At 46.0% G+C, this 14,918-nt stretch overlaps 1 protein-coding gene across 3 annotated transcripts in view; it reads right to left on the bottom strand.

The window, feature by feature from the left end:
• LOC106750436 overlaps positions 1 to 14,918 on the bottom strand; it is a 127,978-nt gene that overhangs the window by 65,170 nt on the left and 47,890 nt on the right. For 2 of the 3 annotated variants that reach the window (XM_014630783.1, XM_014630785.1), the window contains exon 2: positions 7,797 to 7,928. The gene's annotated coding sequence lies outside the window, so the exon portion shown is untranslated. Of the gene's footprint in view, positions 1 to 7,796; positions 7,929 to 8,571; positions 9,172 to 14,918 lie in introns of those variants that run through there. The other variant, XM_014630784.1, reaches the window with a different exon arrangement.

The following is a 14,918-nucleotide window of genomic DNA, read 5'->3' as shown; positions in this document are numbered from 1 at the left end:
CGGGGCCAAATCTGGAGAATACGGTGGATGGGGCAGCAGTTCGTAGTCCAATTCGACCAATTTGGCCGAATGAGGTCATCGCCGCCACGGAGGCCTACTTTGCAGACTTCAAGAAAACGTATTTTTCAGATGGGTTAAAGAAGTTGGAGCATCGCTGGGTCAAGTGTATCGAGCTAAAAGGAGACTATGTTGAGAAATAAATCGCCACTTTTCCAAAATTTTCGTTTTTCTTTTGTAGGCTAAGTACTTATCGGACTGCCCTCTTATATATTGACCTATCTTCGAAGAAACATATAACGCTAGGAAAAGGCAACTTTTTTCAAGAGAAAGGCAAGAAGCGATTTTCTATTATACGCGTTACACTTGATCCCGTGAATTCTTCGAAGTGCCGTTCAAATCGCTTCCACATTCCGCGATACATCGAGGCGCGAGTATCAGGCGTATTTTAAATCACAATGCGTCGGCTATCCTAAAGTTCTTCGGATCACAAATAGTAAATACCGCTCAAACATATCATATTTCAGTAGCACACATATCGATCAACGTAACATTGAATACGATCACGATATTTGATATTTACTCTCTCTCAGATCTCTCTCGGATCGAAGGAAACGCGGAAAAGACTCCCGGAAGCGTCAGGAGGCGTCGAAGGGGCTGGTCTGATGAATATATTTCGAGTTAGAGGTCAGGCAGCCCCTTTCACGAGTGTCTCGCCATACATATTCGAGTGGCGTCGTCCTTGCGGCTTGATCCACCCGAAAGCGGTCGTCTTTGTAATGGAAATGTCTATCCGGCGTTGCCTCCGCGTTTTCCCGACGCGGAATCGCCGAGTTCTTCAACTCCTCCCGAGATTCCGGCGAGACGTAAACATTCGTCTCGGTGGATCTTGGATAGGCAGAAAAATGGTCGATCGCATTCCTGCGGAATTCAAATAACGGCCTGCTGCAGTTCGTGGCAATGATAAGCCGTTGTGTGCTGGGTAAAATGTTGATTCGCTAAGATGACTCGTTACCTCGAGTAAAACGCCGGAAATATCGAATCCCGCCGTAGTATCGCTCGGAAGGGGTCCAAGATTAATTGGAAGCTCTTTCCAAGGTACTCATTTTCTCCCGGACGGAATTCGCACCGAGAGATATATTCTAGCGACTAGACTTTTCATATTAACAAAAAGTCCCTACAGCGGGAGGGGAGCAGCTCGACGGACATTTTTATCTGCTGCGTAAGATAACAGAACGGTTCCCATTCGTCCGTTCCCCATTCGTCCATTCTGCGATTTTCCACGCGCTCCGGAATAGTCGTGACAATTTCAGATATCCGTTCAACAAACATTCCAAGTCTTATTGGCGCTATCCCTGCGGGATACGGACGCAGTCAACCGAGGATATCGCATGATTGCGCTGTGACGCGTAGAATGTCTGTCATACCCGTCTGGACCGTCAATCCAGTTATCAGGACAAAGGTTTGTCCACCACCCACATAACGATACCGCTTTTATCTCATTCGCGGTCTACATTCGACGCTTTTTTTTTTCTTTCACCGTGTATGTGCTATCTTGCGGCGCAGAAATATTGCTTCCTCGCGTTTAATCGCTAATCCTGTAGATTCACCTTAGGAACGTTTCAATTCTCCTTTCCATATTTAAGTAACAGTATCTCTAATTGCTGGATCTCAACCTTGCCATTCGGATGGCCAACCGCTATAATCATCCCTCAAAGGGACACCTTCATAAAGTCAATAATGTGGTCAGCGGACAAATTGAAACGTTTCTTCGAGCCGGAGGTATGTGCGTTCTCTTAAAACGTCGCGTATTGCCTGCTGTTTAACGTCACAGACACCTCGGATGTTCTTCAGAGGGACGAAGTGAGGAAACATTTTGAAGAAATACCGCTGAAAACGGCCTCTCGATTATGCAAGCCGACTCACCGCGGCACTTTTGCCAAGGGAGCCGTGTCTCTTCGACAATGAGCAAACCGAGGAACGGTCGAGATTTCCGGGCGCCTAGTGCCTTAATTGCGCTCGCAGCAAACATTTGCATTTCAAGGGGCTTCCGCTTGCCTGCATAATGTTTGACACAGGTGCACGCGCGGGCCGATTCCGGCCGGTGGAAGCCGGTTTAAGTGCCACGAGAGGGTGCTCCTTGTACGGCCGTGTATGCCCCTATAATACGCGCGTGTAGTGTGCAGAGGATGTACTCGGGACTCAAATGTGCGCGCACTCGTTTAAATAGCGGGAATGCGCGCGAGTCGACCGCGGAATTTCGCCACATCGAACGCAGCACGGCTGCGTTCTTGCGAAGTCCGCGATGAAGTGAGGTGGATTTTTCCATTTATCGCGAACACACCGAGAGCTCTCTCTCTCCGAGAGGAGGAAGGAGGCTGGTCTGGTAAATGAATGGATTTAACTGCTGTTAGGCGCAACTTCTCCCGCCATTCACATTCGAAGAACGGACTCGTCCTGCCGTTAACGCTGTCGCTAATTTCCGTCTGGTTCCGTTCTCGGTGCATTATCGAAGAATCCGACGTTCATTGTATTAATTTGCGGACCGAAACGCGCGCGTTGCACGATTCACGTGATTAATGAATCAATTGTCCCGCGGTTGCGAACGAGTTTGCAGTCGAAAAAGCATTGCGTATGATTTGTCGAGCGATGGTATGATCTAATTTTAAGGCTGATGATTTAACGTTACGGTGTGTGTGTGTGCGTGTGTGTATACGTGTGTGAATATTTCCATCGAATCACACTGTCGAGACGATATTAATACGTTCACGACTTCACCGTGTGTGAGCGCGAACGTCCGTTAAAGTACACTCTTCAAGCTGTTTTTCGCGAGAGAACGTTTTCTTCTTCCCGCGAGATACGTCCCACGCGATGGAATTGCGATTTTGCACGTTACACGAAACTAAGTGAAACTAGAGCACTAGCGAGTCGACTGTAAACTACGATTAAAGTTCGAAACGCGGCGTACCGTACGGGCGCGTTATCAGTGGCTCCATTCGTAACGGCGCGCGCCTCCCTTCGTCCTACATTCGCCAATGATAAAACGTACCCATATTATTCTCTATATCGCCACTATCTCGCGAAGACAAGCCTATTATGCCAGCCAAGAAATATCATCTTCGCACGCTTCGCGCTCTTAGCAACAATTTCGACTCTCCCGAGTTGTAACCGAAAGCGTACGAAGTATGCATCGCCTTTCGGAACAATGCGCGCGTGACGGAATGTGATCTCCCACCGGCAGCGAAAAATGTCAAATATTTTGCCGGACGACATTTTTCCCTCGCAACTTCCTGTGTAATTCGCGTTTATTTCGCGCTATTCGAATATCCACAGCGACCGCAACATTTTTTTCGTGTATTACCGCAGCATTTTGTTTCCTTTTCTCCCCTCCCTAAAGACGATCTCTTTCCCCGTACGCGTATCGTTGGGACAAAGCCTGAAAATCAAATGAAAACCATAGCGTAAATCCTTTTTACGCCAAAGCGGCACGGATGCATTCTCGTTTAACGAGCCCGCTGCTGGCCGCGCGAGAAATCATGTGGGGAAATGGTTAGCTCGCGCACTAACCCGCAATTCCTAACCAGCGAGCCTCAAATTTCGCTCGGCTCTCGCGCGAGCGATTTACACGAGGCAACGAAGCGTGCGCACATCCGATCGTCACGAAACCACCCCCTCCTCTCTCTCTCTTTCTCTCTCGCTTTCTCGAGCATTGATTTTGCCGTGCCAATCAAGGGAGCTGCCACTAGAAAGGAGACAGAACGAAATAGAGCCCGGCTCGCCGGATCGGAATCCAGCGGCTCGTGTAACTCCGATGGAATCGAAAGGTAGTCGTTTGGAAGGAATCCGAGCTCTCTCCCCCCGCGTGTCCTGTCCCGCGACACCCCATGCTTTTTCTAACTTAAACTCGGTCCTTTGTGTTACGTCCTTTATCCGCGGCTTTCTCTTCTGAACAACCGCCATCCGACGCTTTCAAGTCTGACCGGAAGATTCCACCTCGCGACGATCTGCTCGTCTCTCTTTCTCTCTCTCTCTCTCTCTCCTCTGTTTTCCCCCTTTATCCGTCCGATTATATTTCCATGCAAATATCTTAATGGCTGTTTGTGTTTCTTTCTTTTTTACCAGGTACACGGAAATGATCAAATTCCGCCTTGGCCACGGTGTTCCGTTATCTCGCGTCCGCTTTTCAGGATCCGCGTTCGCGCGCCGACGGTCGTTTCCAACTTCGCTCGCGGTTTGGGAATATCGTGCGAAAATCAAACGCGCGGTGTCGGTCGGGCGGGCTCGCGTGCCCGTCGTTGTGCAATCGCGTGCGACGGCGGAATATCGCGGGCGCGATTTAATCTCCGCACGCGCGAGTCGTCCCACCTGTCGTAATTTCGGGGCGCCGCGCGCGCTATTATGCGCAACGACGCCTCAACTGTTGCATGCGAAGGATTAATTTCACGTGCCGACGCGAGGATCTTGTTTGAAATTTCTTGCCCGGCGGGTATTAGTGCGGTGAAATCTCCGGGCCTGAAATTTCGCCCCCCCCCCCCTCTCCCTCGACCCATTTTACCCCTGTGTACATACCAGCCACGTGATCCCGAGGGAGATCTAAAGTTCCAACCATTTCTTGCCCGGCAGGCCAGGTCGCCGAGATGATCAATGCGCCGTCTCGTCCCCCCCGAAAGTCCCTTCGCGATCGATAGGTTATCCATCGAACGGTTAATTCCAGTGTGGCATCTTGAAAGGTCGCGTTATACCCGAGAACTGCGCGAGGCAATCCGTGACGTTACAAATGACCGTCGTTAATTAATGCCCGAGTTAACCACCGCGAGGATTACGTAAGAACATTTCTTGCCCGGCCGGTGAGTACCCTTCGCGAACTTAATCGGATAATATAACTCGGGGGGGATTATTTCCGCGGATGATGTCGTCAACTCGTTTTCTAATGAGGCCACCGAGAATTTCGCTCTAGAAGAGCGCTACAATTCAATTGCTTTTGACGCGTTCCCGCCACCGAGAGCTGATTTGTGCGACGCACGAGTGTGTGCCGCGAGTGAATTTTTTTTCACGCGACACTTTTCTCACCGCACAATGGCACGCGATGGTGCATGGAATATTATTTGTTCATTTAATGCGTGAGAGACTTGCCGGGTAGAAATTAACCGGGGCGTCCCTCAAGTCTACGGTGGCTCTGGATGTAGGTATGCCCCAAAATAGTCTTAATTGGGCCTAGAAAGGCACATCTTGGATGAAATTTCGTGAATAAGCTCTGAATAGGCATCGACGTGACGTGAGTGCCTCTAACAAGGCCTATAGCTCACAGGGCGTAGGTCTCAGTTAGATTGACAAAACTGGCCTTAAATTGTACGAACATTATGTTTTTGTATAGGGCCTAAATAGAAATGGGGAAAAATTGCGGGCCTTTCTAACGCCCGTTTTAAGTTTCTACTCGGGTTACGATTTTACGGTTTTAACGAGGTAACATGGACGACGTGGATCTCAGGCTGCGTACTGAAAAGAAAAGTCTCGAATCAAGTCTTGCTACTGGAACTGGCCAGGTTTTAGCCTTGTATCACAAAAGTTAATTCGAGGTAACGTACAGATGGCTGCGTTTCTGCTCAGACAGACTCGAAATACCGGCACGCCTCTGGTATTTGACCCCGAGGCTTTCCATGAGCCCTATTGCCATCAGTGCGCCCCTCACACTGTTTCATTCTGCATCAGTGCGGGCTTCATCGTGTAAGCGCAAGGTTATGTTCTGAGAGAAGTTACGGTATACTCCCAGCCACTTTCCAGTCCACGCGAAACTTTTGGCGAATTTAGCGGACCGAAATTAATTAACGGAAGACAATGTTCACCTGCGACCGCCAAATTGGCTCGCTCCACTGGCAGTTACGAAAATTCGATGACAAATGCAACGTTGTGTTGTACGGTGATCAACCGACCCTAGCGAAGTATTCTTCAGTGAACGTATATTTAATAGTTCCTCATCTTACCAGCTGTAACGTCATTAATAGAATTGTTCATTCTGACTTATTCCCCTCGCGGAAGTCGTAATTAAATCTCCGCCTTCGTTTTACAACTTGAATTTCTCTCGCGCTGCACTCTCCAAATTTCTTGGAGTGGAATCCCACTGAAAACAAGTTGAAAGTGGCGGTATTTCCACTCGAAGCTATATAGCGAAAATATTGCCGCTCGAAATCGCAAGAATGAATGTTTCATGCTTAGAGTGGGTTCTGATTCCGTATGAGCGAATGTTTCGATCGATTGGAGCGAATATGCGCCTGTTACGGTGAAGCATGTCAGATTCACTCTTCAATTTCGAGTGAAAATATTCATTCGACGATTCAGAGTGGAGAATTCACTTTATATGAGTGAAAGGTCACTCGAATTCGAGTGATTTGCCGGCCACTGTATTTTCCGAGTGAGATTTCGCTCCAAGAAATTTAGAGAGTAACACAATGGATAATGAAAATTCATTTTAATTGCGACTCTTAGTTCATATTTTGTCTAATCGTTATTGATTCTTGTAATATTTCTTTACGCATTTAGAAAATTTACATCTGAACGGAGAAAAAGATTTTTTCGATTTAATAAAATTTCTCTGATTGAAACAAATTTGTCTTTTGGAATAGAAAGTAAACTAATACTTGATTCAGCAAACAAGCTTTGTTTTTCTAGGTATATTTATCTCTCGCCGCGGAAGCGAATACGCAATAATAAAATTATTACTGCAATTTATAAATTGCAACACGGTAGACAACAGAGCTTTCTGCTAAATTGACTCAGATGACGGAATACGATTTTCCGCGTCAACGTTGGTACGAAAGTTACTTTATACACACTATATGATCGACATGGAATAATTTATTCTATCGATTATCCGCTCGAGTGCCATAGCGGGCGCATGCGGGCGACACGCTAAAATTTGGTTAAAATCACCAACGACGCAGCAAAATTTTTAATGTCGAAGCTGTCAAGCAAGAGTGGTGCGAAAATCCATTAAAATTTCCGAGCGTCGTTGAAAACGACGATGTAACTGTTTTCTCATAAGATGTCGAGAGCTCTCTTGCTATTAATGTTATTTCTGTGATGCGATTACTTCTTTTTTCCAGAGAATCAATTTGCATTTTTATCAGACTGCGGGAGATATAAATTATTTCCGCAAAATAGAAGATGGATGCATGCAGTTTTTCTCAAGCTGTTTGCATTTTAATACATTTCATAAAAGTGTTTGAGATAAATGCGGAAGTAAAGCTGACGTGTATCGTAATTGCTTTTATTGCGAATCGGGGTTTTTTTTAATACGAGGAGGGTGATCGAATTCCTTTCACTTATTAATTGTACGATGTTCTTACTTATTAATTGCGTTCGTTCAAATATCTTTTACACATTTTATTTTAAATTTGACAAAAGTATCTGTCGTAATTTATTTATTTTATTTCTTGTTGAGAATCTTTTATATTAGTGGTTTGTGCGCAAAAATTCATCGGAACATCTATAATTTGATTTAAAAATATAAGTCATTTTACAAACGCGAAATTATACAATTTAAGTGAACGTCCCAATTAGTGACGGTGTCCCAATTTCAAACTTCCGAACGGAATAAATTTTATGCATAATATTTAACACGTGTATTATTAATTTATTAATTTATCCTCACGATGAGGTTACTTCATCACTAACTGGGACACTCACCCGAGAGAGAAGGCAACAAATGCCGAGTAACGATAATAAAAGAAATACGCTGAAAAATCCGGTGAACTTTTGCAAACTTCCCGCATTATCTTTTAATAATTATACGACGGACCTACCTTGACCCAGGTTTCGTGTTTGAATCCCACCGGTTCCCGAATCAGACTCGACTCCCCCGCTCGCACCCGTTTTACAGCCTTTGTCGGGCACTCGTAGTTTCCTTCAAGTTCGCCGCCGTGTCGCCGCGTTCTCTGCAAGGGAAGAAGAACAACCGCCATCAATCTCGGTAGCGCGCGAACAAGAGTTCGATCGCGTCACTGATTTAAAAGTTGAACGGAACCCGTGAAGCCGTGTCGACGATCGTTGAGCGCGAATGAAGACGTCAATAATGTCACCTCAGGCCGGGCTCTTCTCCGACGAAAACTAGCGCGCGCAAACACTGCCGCGCGATGTCGTCTCTTTCGACGTACGTCGCGCGATGAATTGCGGCAAGTTTCAATGAATTGCCGCGGGCTTGTTACGCTTAGCTCGCGAAACGCTCGGAAGTAGCTTTCGAAAACGGGCCCCGCTATTGCGCACGTTATAACAAAACTGACGTTTGCACAGCTGTTACAATAATTCATACAGCGTAAAAGGCTAAAGTGTTTTTGGAGAGCAAACGTTACCGCGGGCGCAATTATCGTCTCACTAATGATGCACGTGATATACATTGTTATTATTATTAAGTAGTAACGCATCGCGTATAATGCCACACGAAAGCTTCTAATAACACTCGCGTTTCTATGGTTACGCGATGCGTGAGCGCGAATGAGCGAGCGAGCGCGCGGGTTGTTTTGCCAGATTTACGTCATATTATATCACGGTGCACGTACGGACGGTAATACGCGCGCTTACCTGCCAGCGAAATTTATAAAATCACACGCCATTGGTGCTTTTCGCGCGCATATCGAATCCGATGATGAAATATCGGCGCCGTGCGCGAAGATTTTCTTCCTGAAAGAGGGCAAACTCTCCCTCTCTCTCTCTCTCGCTCTCTCTTCTAAGAGAAAGTAATTTGAATATCTTCGCCCGTTGCTTTCTCACACGTCTACGTTCCATCGACGTCCCCAAGCTGCTTCGTAATTTCAACCGCAGGCATAGCTCACGTGATACGATTCGTATGCCGCGGAAACATCGCTCGAGGAAGCTTTATATCAACGATCTTCAAAGAGCGGAAAATAGCGGCGCGCGTCTTCCCATCTCCGCCATGTACGTTGCCGCGTATTTTCCTCCCCTTCCCCTTCTCTCATTCGGGACCAACACCCTCCGACCAGTCGCCCTTTTCGATGTACTTTATCGCACTACGTTGGAAGCAGTTCATGTATCCGCCGTAACGGCGCGTAATGCTGCTTTTCTTCTTCGTTTTTTTCTTTCTTTTCCTTCTTGACAAGGATCCTAGATAGAGATAGTGGAAATGAGATTTCCAGGAGCAATTTGAAGCGAATTTGCCTGTAAAAGGGTCGAGATGGAGGCCGGGTTCGAAAAGGGTGGTCGCGTTGGAAGAAATACAACTACGACGATGACTATGACGAAGAAGAAGAAGAAGCGGAAGAAGGGCGACACTGCAGAATGGACTGCTTTATTATGGGGTCTATTCAGCGTCTTGGATTTTTCCGTCGAGTCAGCTTTGCATTGTGCGCTCTAGTCGCCGGGAATTTGCAGGCGGAACGGATACCACGGAGCAATTCGAGCGGATCGTTCGCGCAACGCGCCCTCCGCCCTGTGCAAAGTATAACGGCGCGTGTAACGTCGCTTGTAGAAACGTTCGAGTAATCTAAGCCGCATTAAGACTCGGAGATGTTGGGGGTAAGTTGAAACTACGAGGCCACCGCCATACATCCCGACGTAATCCGACATATCTTCCGGCTTAATCCTTTCGGCCGGATGTACGTGCGGCGCAAACTTTCTTCCGATCTGAGAAAATTGCGCCATCCAGGGAGTTCGTCGATATGGAGGGGAACTCGCGTGCGCTTTCGCAAGTTCGTCAATAACGACGGGAAATTCAAACTGCGCCGTCGAAGCAGCTAAACTGCATGGCGCATTGCAAGCGAAAGCTTTCAACGGTGCGAGCGGACGAACGAACGACCGAAATGAATCGAATCATTTTCAAATTAACTGGAATGAAATGAAGCCGTGGAGAAGAATTCCTATTCCCGTGGTCTTTTGTCCGGCGAATAGCGCATTAGACTATAACAATGCTTCTCGTGCGAAGCTATAAATTTCGCATCACTCTATCGATGGTCGTCTCTTTTAAAAGCTCGAACGAAGATTGATCGACGCGGCGTGATGTAGTTTCCGCGTGTGACATCACGTGGATGACGAAAATCGCGTTAAATGCATTCACGATTCTCGCGACTGTAGTTTGAGTAGTGGGCATGCATCGTGGCGGACATTATCCCCAAGAAAATAGTATCGGAATTTGAAACACAGAGCAACGTTCGAAAAAGTCATAAAATTCCCGAAATTCATACAGCAAGATAATTTCGAGAATTTCGAGAGGTAATTTTAAGAGAGTTGCTTTTCGGAAAATTCGGGTGATTCGGTGTTCGAGTTTCGGGATTATGACTTTTCGGAACATTACTTCGTGTCTTGGATTTCGAGATTTGACTTTTCTAGAACAATGCATGTCCACCGTCTAAGTTTCAAGTACACATTCCCCGTCATATTGTGTATAATTTGTTTCTAATTTGTACGAATCTCGTATACCGAGAAAAACTCAATTTTGATTTGTATGTAATTGTTGAAATTTAAAGGCTAATCCCTTTTCTTACTCGTACTCGTCAGGCTCGCAAGAAAGTAGGAGACAGCTATATCGCAGACTTGCTAAATCTTCCGCGCCATCCTGTTTCCGCCAATATGGAAGCTCCGCGAATTTCCATAAAATTGGGAAACCGCGGCTGAAACGAGCGTAAAGTCTAGAATGTCGTATAAATTCAAACTTCCGCATTCCAAATTTCTTTCCGCCGGCATGAACCACATTTTGGCATACGTAACAAGAAATTAAATTCTCGCAGAAAAGACACTTTACGATCCAATATAATATGCCCTTTTAGCAAGAAAATAGTTTATCGAGAAATAAGTTTAATGTATTAACTACAACAAAATGAAGCTACGAGAATTAAAACGCTAATACAGTTACCGCTTCAAGAGAGAATGCAAATGAAATGGACCAATCTAGGAATACAAATAAAATATTTAATCCAATGTTGAATGTATTTCTTTAATATTTCTCGTTGTGTGAAACAACAACGTTGTTGTGTGAAACGTTTGGACTTTACTTTTGTACGACGCATATGTGCGCAACGCGAAATTCATTTTCATGTCCTAATCTAATCTCCGAATCTTGATTACAACACATTGAAATCACCCTTCAGAAAACAAAGAGTCTGTTTGATGTACTACAATGCTTGTGTGCAAGTAGACGTGAATTTTTATAGCAGCGAGCGAACTCCGCGGAAATAAAAATGTAAAAGTTCGCGAAAGAATCGGTGCCGTGAAAAGCCACGACAAGCCGCCCTGGTTGAAGCAAGAAAGAGCACTTTGAAGCTGGCTTGGTACCATTCATTCGAGTGGGTGATTTTTCCTGGTTTTTCGTGACGACGGCAATCCAACGGTTCAATCGCCGGTAGATCTGCCTTTGAGTTCTCCTGTTCCATCGAAGTCGCCCTTATTTGAAGACTCGATTGTCCAACCGTGATTTAATCAATTACAGCTCCGATATTCCAATCGCTAAATCCACTCCAACTTGAGGGAAAAAAGTCACCTGTAGATAATACATCTGTAAATTCAGTGAATCTAAACTGTTCGCTATTGCAAAATGACTATATAATGATTCGAGAAAAAATACTTAAAAAATAAAAAAACAACATTTTTCCTTTCGTGGAATTTTATATCTTTGTACCACGAATTCAGTTTCGCTAGACAGTATCAGCATCGTACGCTTTCCACGCGTTACAATGCTAGTTTCAATTTAACGTGCTCATCGCGACTCGAGCATTCCTTTCATTTCGAGTCTCTCTGCGCGCGGACCTTGTGCACTCGATCTCATTCATCACGGCAATTTTCCCACTTCTTGTATGAAGAATCCAACAATTCGGATTCTTGGGGGCGAGATCGTTACCGGGCTGCCTTCATTTTGAACATCCCCGACAAAAGTCGAACGCAGCCCTACCTTTCATTATCGTACTTCAGACCGATTCTCAAAAACGGAACACGGAGTACTTACACGCCGAGAAATTCTACAAGAGTGGAGAACTGACGTGAGAAGCACACATTGCCGCGCGCCCAATATTTCTTAGCCGTATCTCGAAACTTTGGCGGATGGAAATTTACTGGTATGAGTATATATAATTATATTTCGAGATAATGGTGATCAAATAATCACCCATTTCACATGTGTATCCGCGTGTATAATTGTACTACTTCTTAGTTATCATATTATTACGCATCATTATGAATCGCGCTTGGACAAATGTGCGTAATTAATCGGCCTTGATTATATTTCCCGCGATGCGTATAATCTCTCGAAGGGGTGAAACGGGGAGAAAAATCTTGTCGTGTAACTATTTCCGCGCGGAAAAACTCTCGCGTCAAATGCGATGACGCGTCGGCAGCACTTTTCAGACCCGAATCAGAGTCGTCACGGAAAAACACCGTTAATCGTTCCAAGTTAATAGCTTTTTCTCTCGCGATTACCAACGAGGATCCTCTGACGGTGCGGTACCGATAAAAGCAGTGCCCAGGCACTGGTAATTGCCGGCGGCGATAAAGACGGAAGGGAATAACGGTGTTTGCGAGGCACTTTCAGAAAAATACGCGGCGTGTACGGCTCGTAGCGTCGCGCCGCTGCTACCTGCATTACGGCCGGTCATTTCCCACTATTTCCCAACCATTTCTGGTTCAGATACTTCGCCGGGTCTCCCAACGGAAATGGCGGGTACTTACGCGCGCAATAATAGCGTAAAAGCATCGAGAAATTGCTGATAATGTTTGTTACCACTTACGTCCCGATGACGATTCATTTATTAAAATTGCGAAAGCCTCCTCGTTATCGCTCTTTAAAGCGCAATCGATATATTATCATTGAGAAGTAGTAATGCCACACTTGAAATTTCTTTCTGAGAGAGACCCTCTCTTCGAAATTCTCCCCTCCTCGAAGAGGAAGGATTCATAATTCCTGCGAGCTGAGGCGACACTCTAAAGAGTGTTCTTTTAAGAATTTCTCGGAGAAAACGATTTGTGACTTTTTATACAGGCTACTCTGTATATTAGGGGTGTTACATCCGTCGTCCCCGGCAGTAATTAAATCCGACTATATACTTAATTACATTTGACCCCGTTAATTTAACTAGCGCATCAAGTCAAGACGTGGCAAATAATCAAAACTTACTGAATTAACGAGGCCACCCCGTGCCGATTCGCAGTGGCGCGGCGGATACGTAATTAAAGGTCGTGTAAATTCCGCCGCCGCTACGCCGTACGCTGAAGTAAACAAGATAATCTGTAATATCTCATGNGAAAATTTTCATAAAACCCGCCCCCCCCCCCCCCCCCCCCCACCACCACCGTTCGCCAACACGCTTGGCAAATGTAATTATACATTTATCCATTAGCGAAATTATATTATACACAAATTTCAATATATCCCTCTACCTACTTTTGCCTTTCGCGATATTTTATACAGAAATACACTTCAATAAATCACAATGCTGATATTTGTTAAACTCTTATAAACAAATACGTGAAACAATCGCGCGCGCGTTTACAATTTATATTAAGCATATTCGCATCATCTCTGACATTTTCCGCTTTAAGTGCCTTTATCTAAATAAAAAAAAAGGGCAGGAAATAAATGAATAATGGGGGTTCACTCTTTCCGGGAGAGGGTGGAAGGGGAGGGAGAACCATGGGGGAGCGTTTTATAATTCCTGCATGCTAGTTTAACGCGCCCGTAAATTGTTCCCGTCGCGTAAACTTTCCCGAGAAATTCGCATTACAACTGCGACCGCGCGGTAGCCGGCGCGTCATTGAATATTCAGTTAAACCTACAAACATCCTACCGCGATTCGGGGCGGAGGGGAGCGCGGAACGAGCCAGGAGACGGGCCGAGTACGTTGAAAATCCTGCCGGTTTTCGCCGGGCAACAGCCGCCGGCGAATGATCATCCGCGGACGGTCATGTTCAGCGGCCGGCACGGTAAAAGCGGCGCTCGCTCGTATAAACCCTTGGCGATATTGAATGGAATGACCGCGCGAGGGGCCGAGCTGTAAAACCATCGATACGCTTGTCGGTCGAGCGCCAACAAGGCGTCTGACCGGTGGAACTACTGCAAATCGGAAACTGTGGAGGCTCCTATAATGGTGCGGGATGTTCCCGCAGCGGTCACGGCTGCAAAGGGTTAATGCGATACCGTTGGATCGGGAAAATTCGCCGCTAGAGACGCGGAGGAGCTCGCTCGCGGGGGAATGGGTCGTTCGTTCCAATTCTCGCGATCGCTCTCGAAGCCTGGCGTCTTATTTTATCTCGAGATCTTTGTTACTTCGCGACTTTTTTTCCCTCAGCGCGGTGAAATATCGATTTTATCTAAAATCCGCGAGATATTTCCGAAATATATTATAAAGTTGAAGTGCGACACAGCCCTGCGAAAACGAGATCCTGATATCTATTTCGCCGATATCGCTGAATCAATTTCCGCGCGCGTTTCGTGTTAAAAAGCACAATGTGCGCGCATACAGCTTACTTTACAAAGTAGACCGCTCGATTTTCTTCTCTCTCTCTATCTCTCTCTCTCTCTCTCTCTCTCTCTCTCTCTTTCTCTATCTATCAATCTATCTCCCTGCGTTAAATTCGTGAAAAAAATTTGCAGGCATGTAGAATATTTCCGTAAGGACACGGCGGTATTATGCAACGGCCAATGAGGGTCGCTCGCGTTACCAAAAAAATGGGGCCGATAATCGAGTTTTTCGGCGAAATTCATCATGCGCGCCGGTGGGACAGAGTGCGATTATCGATTATCATCGCGGGGTGGCGTTTCGCGCGGGGCGCGCCGTCGCGATTAATGCTTAACAATATACAGTATGGATGAAGTGCACTCGGCAAGAGTAATCACCGCTGGTACCTGACGGGCTGCGAATGACTGATCGACGCGGTTTCCGCATCCACTGCTGCTTTGTCTCGCATCGCGCTATCATTGTTGTTCGACA

The sequence above is a fragment of the Dinoponera quadriceps genome, unplaced genomic scaffold (assembly GCF_001313825.1).
Source record: "Dinoponera quadriceps isolate SergipeBrazil2010 unplaced genomic scaffold, ASM131382v1 scaffold5784, whole genome shotgun sequence".
Taxonomy (NCBI): Eukaryota; Metazoa; Arthropoda; class Insecta; order Hymenoptera; family Formicidae; genus Dinoponera; species Dinoponera quadriceps.
The sequence above is the reverse complement of the archived record's forward strand: the minus strand, read 5'-3'. Positions and strand labels throughout refer to the sequence as shown.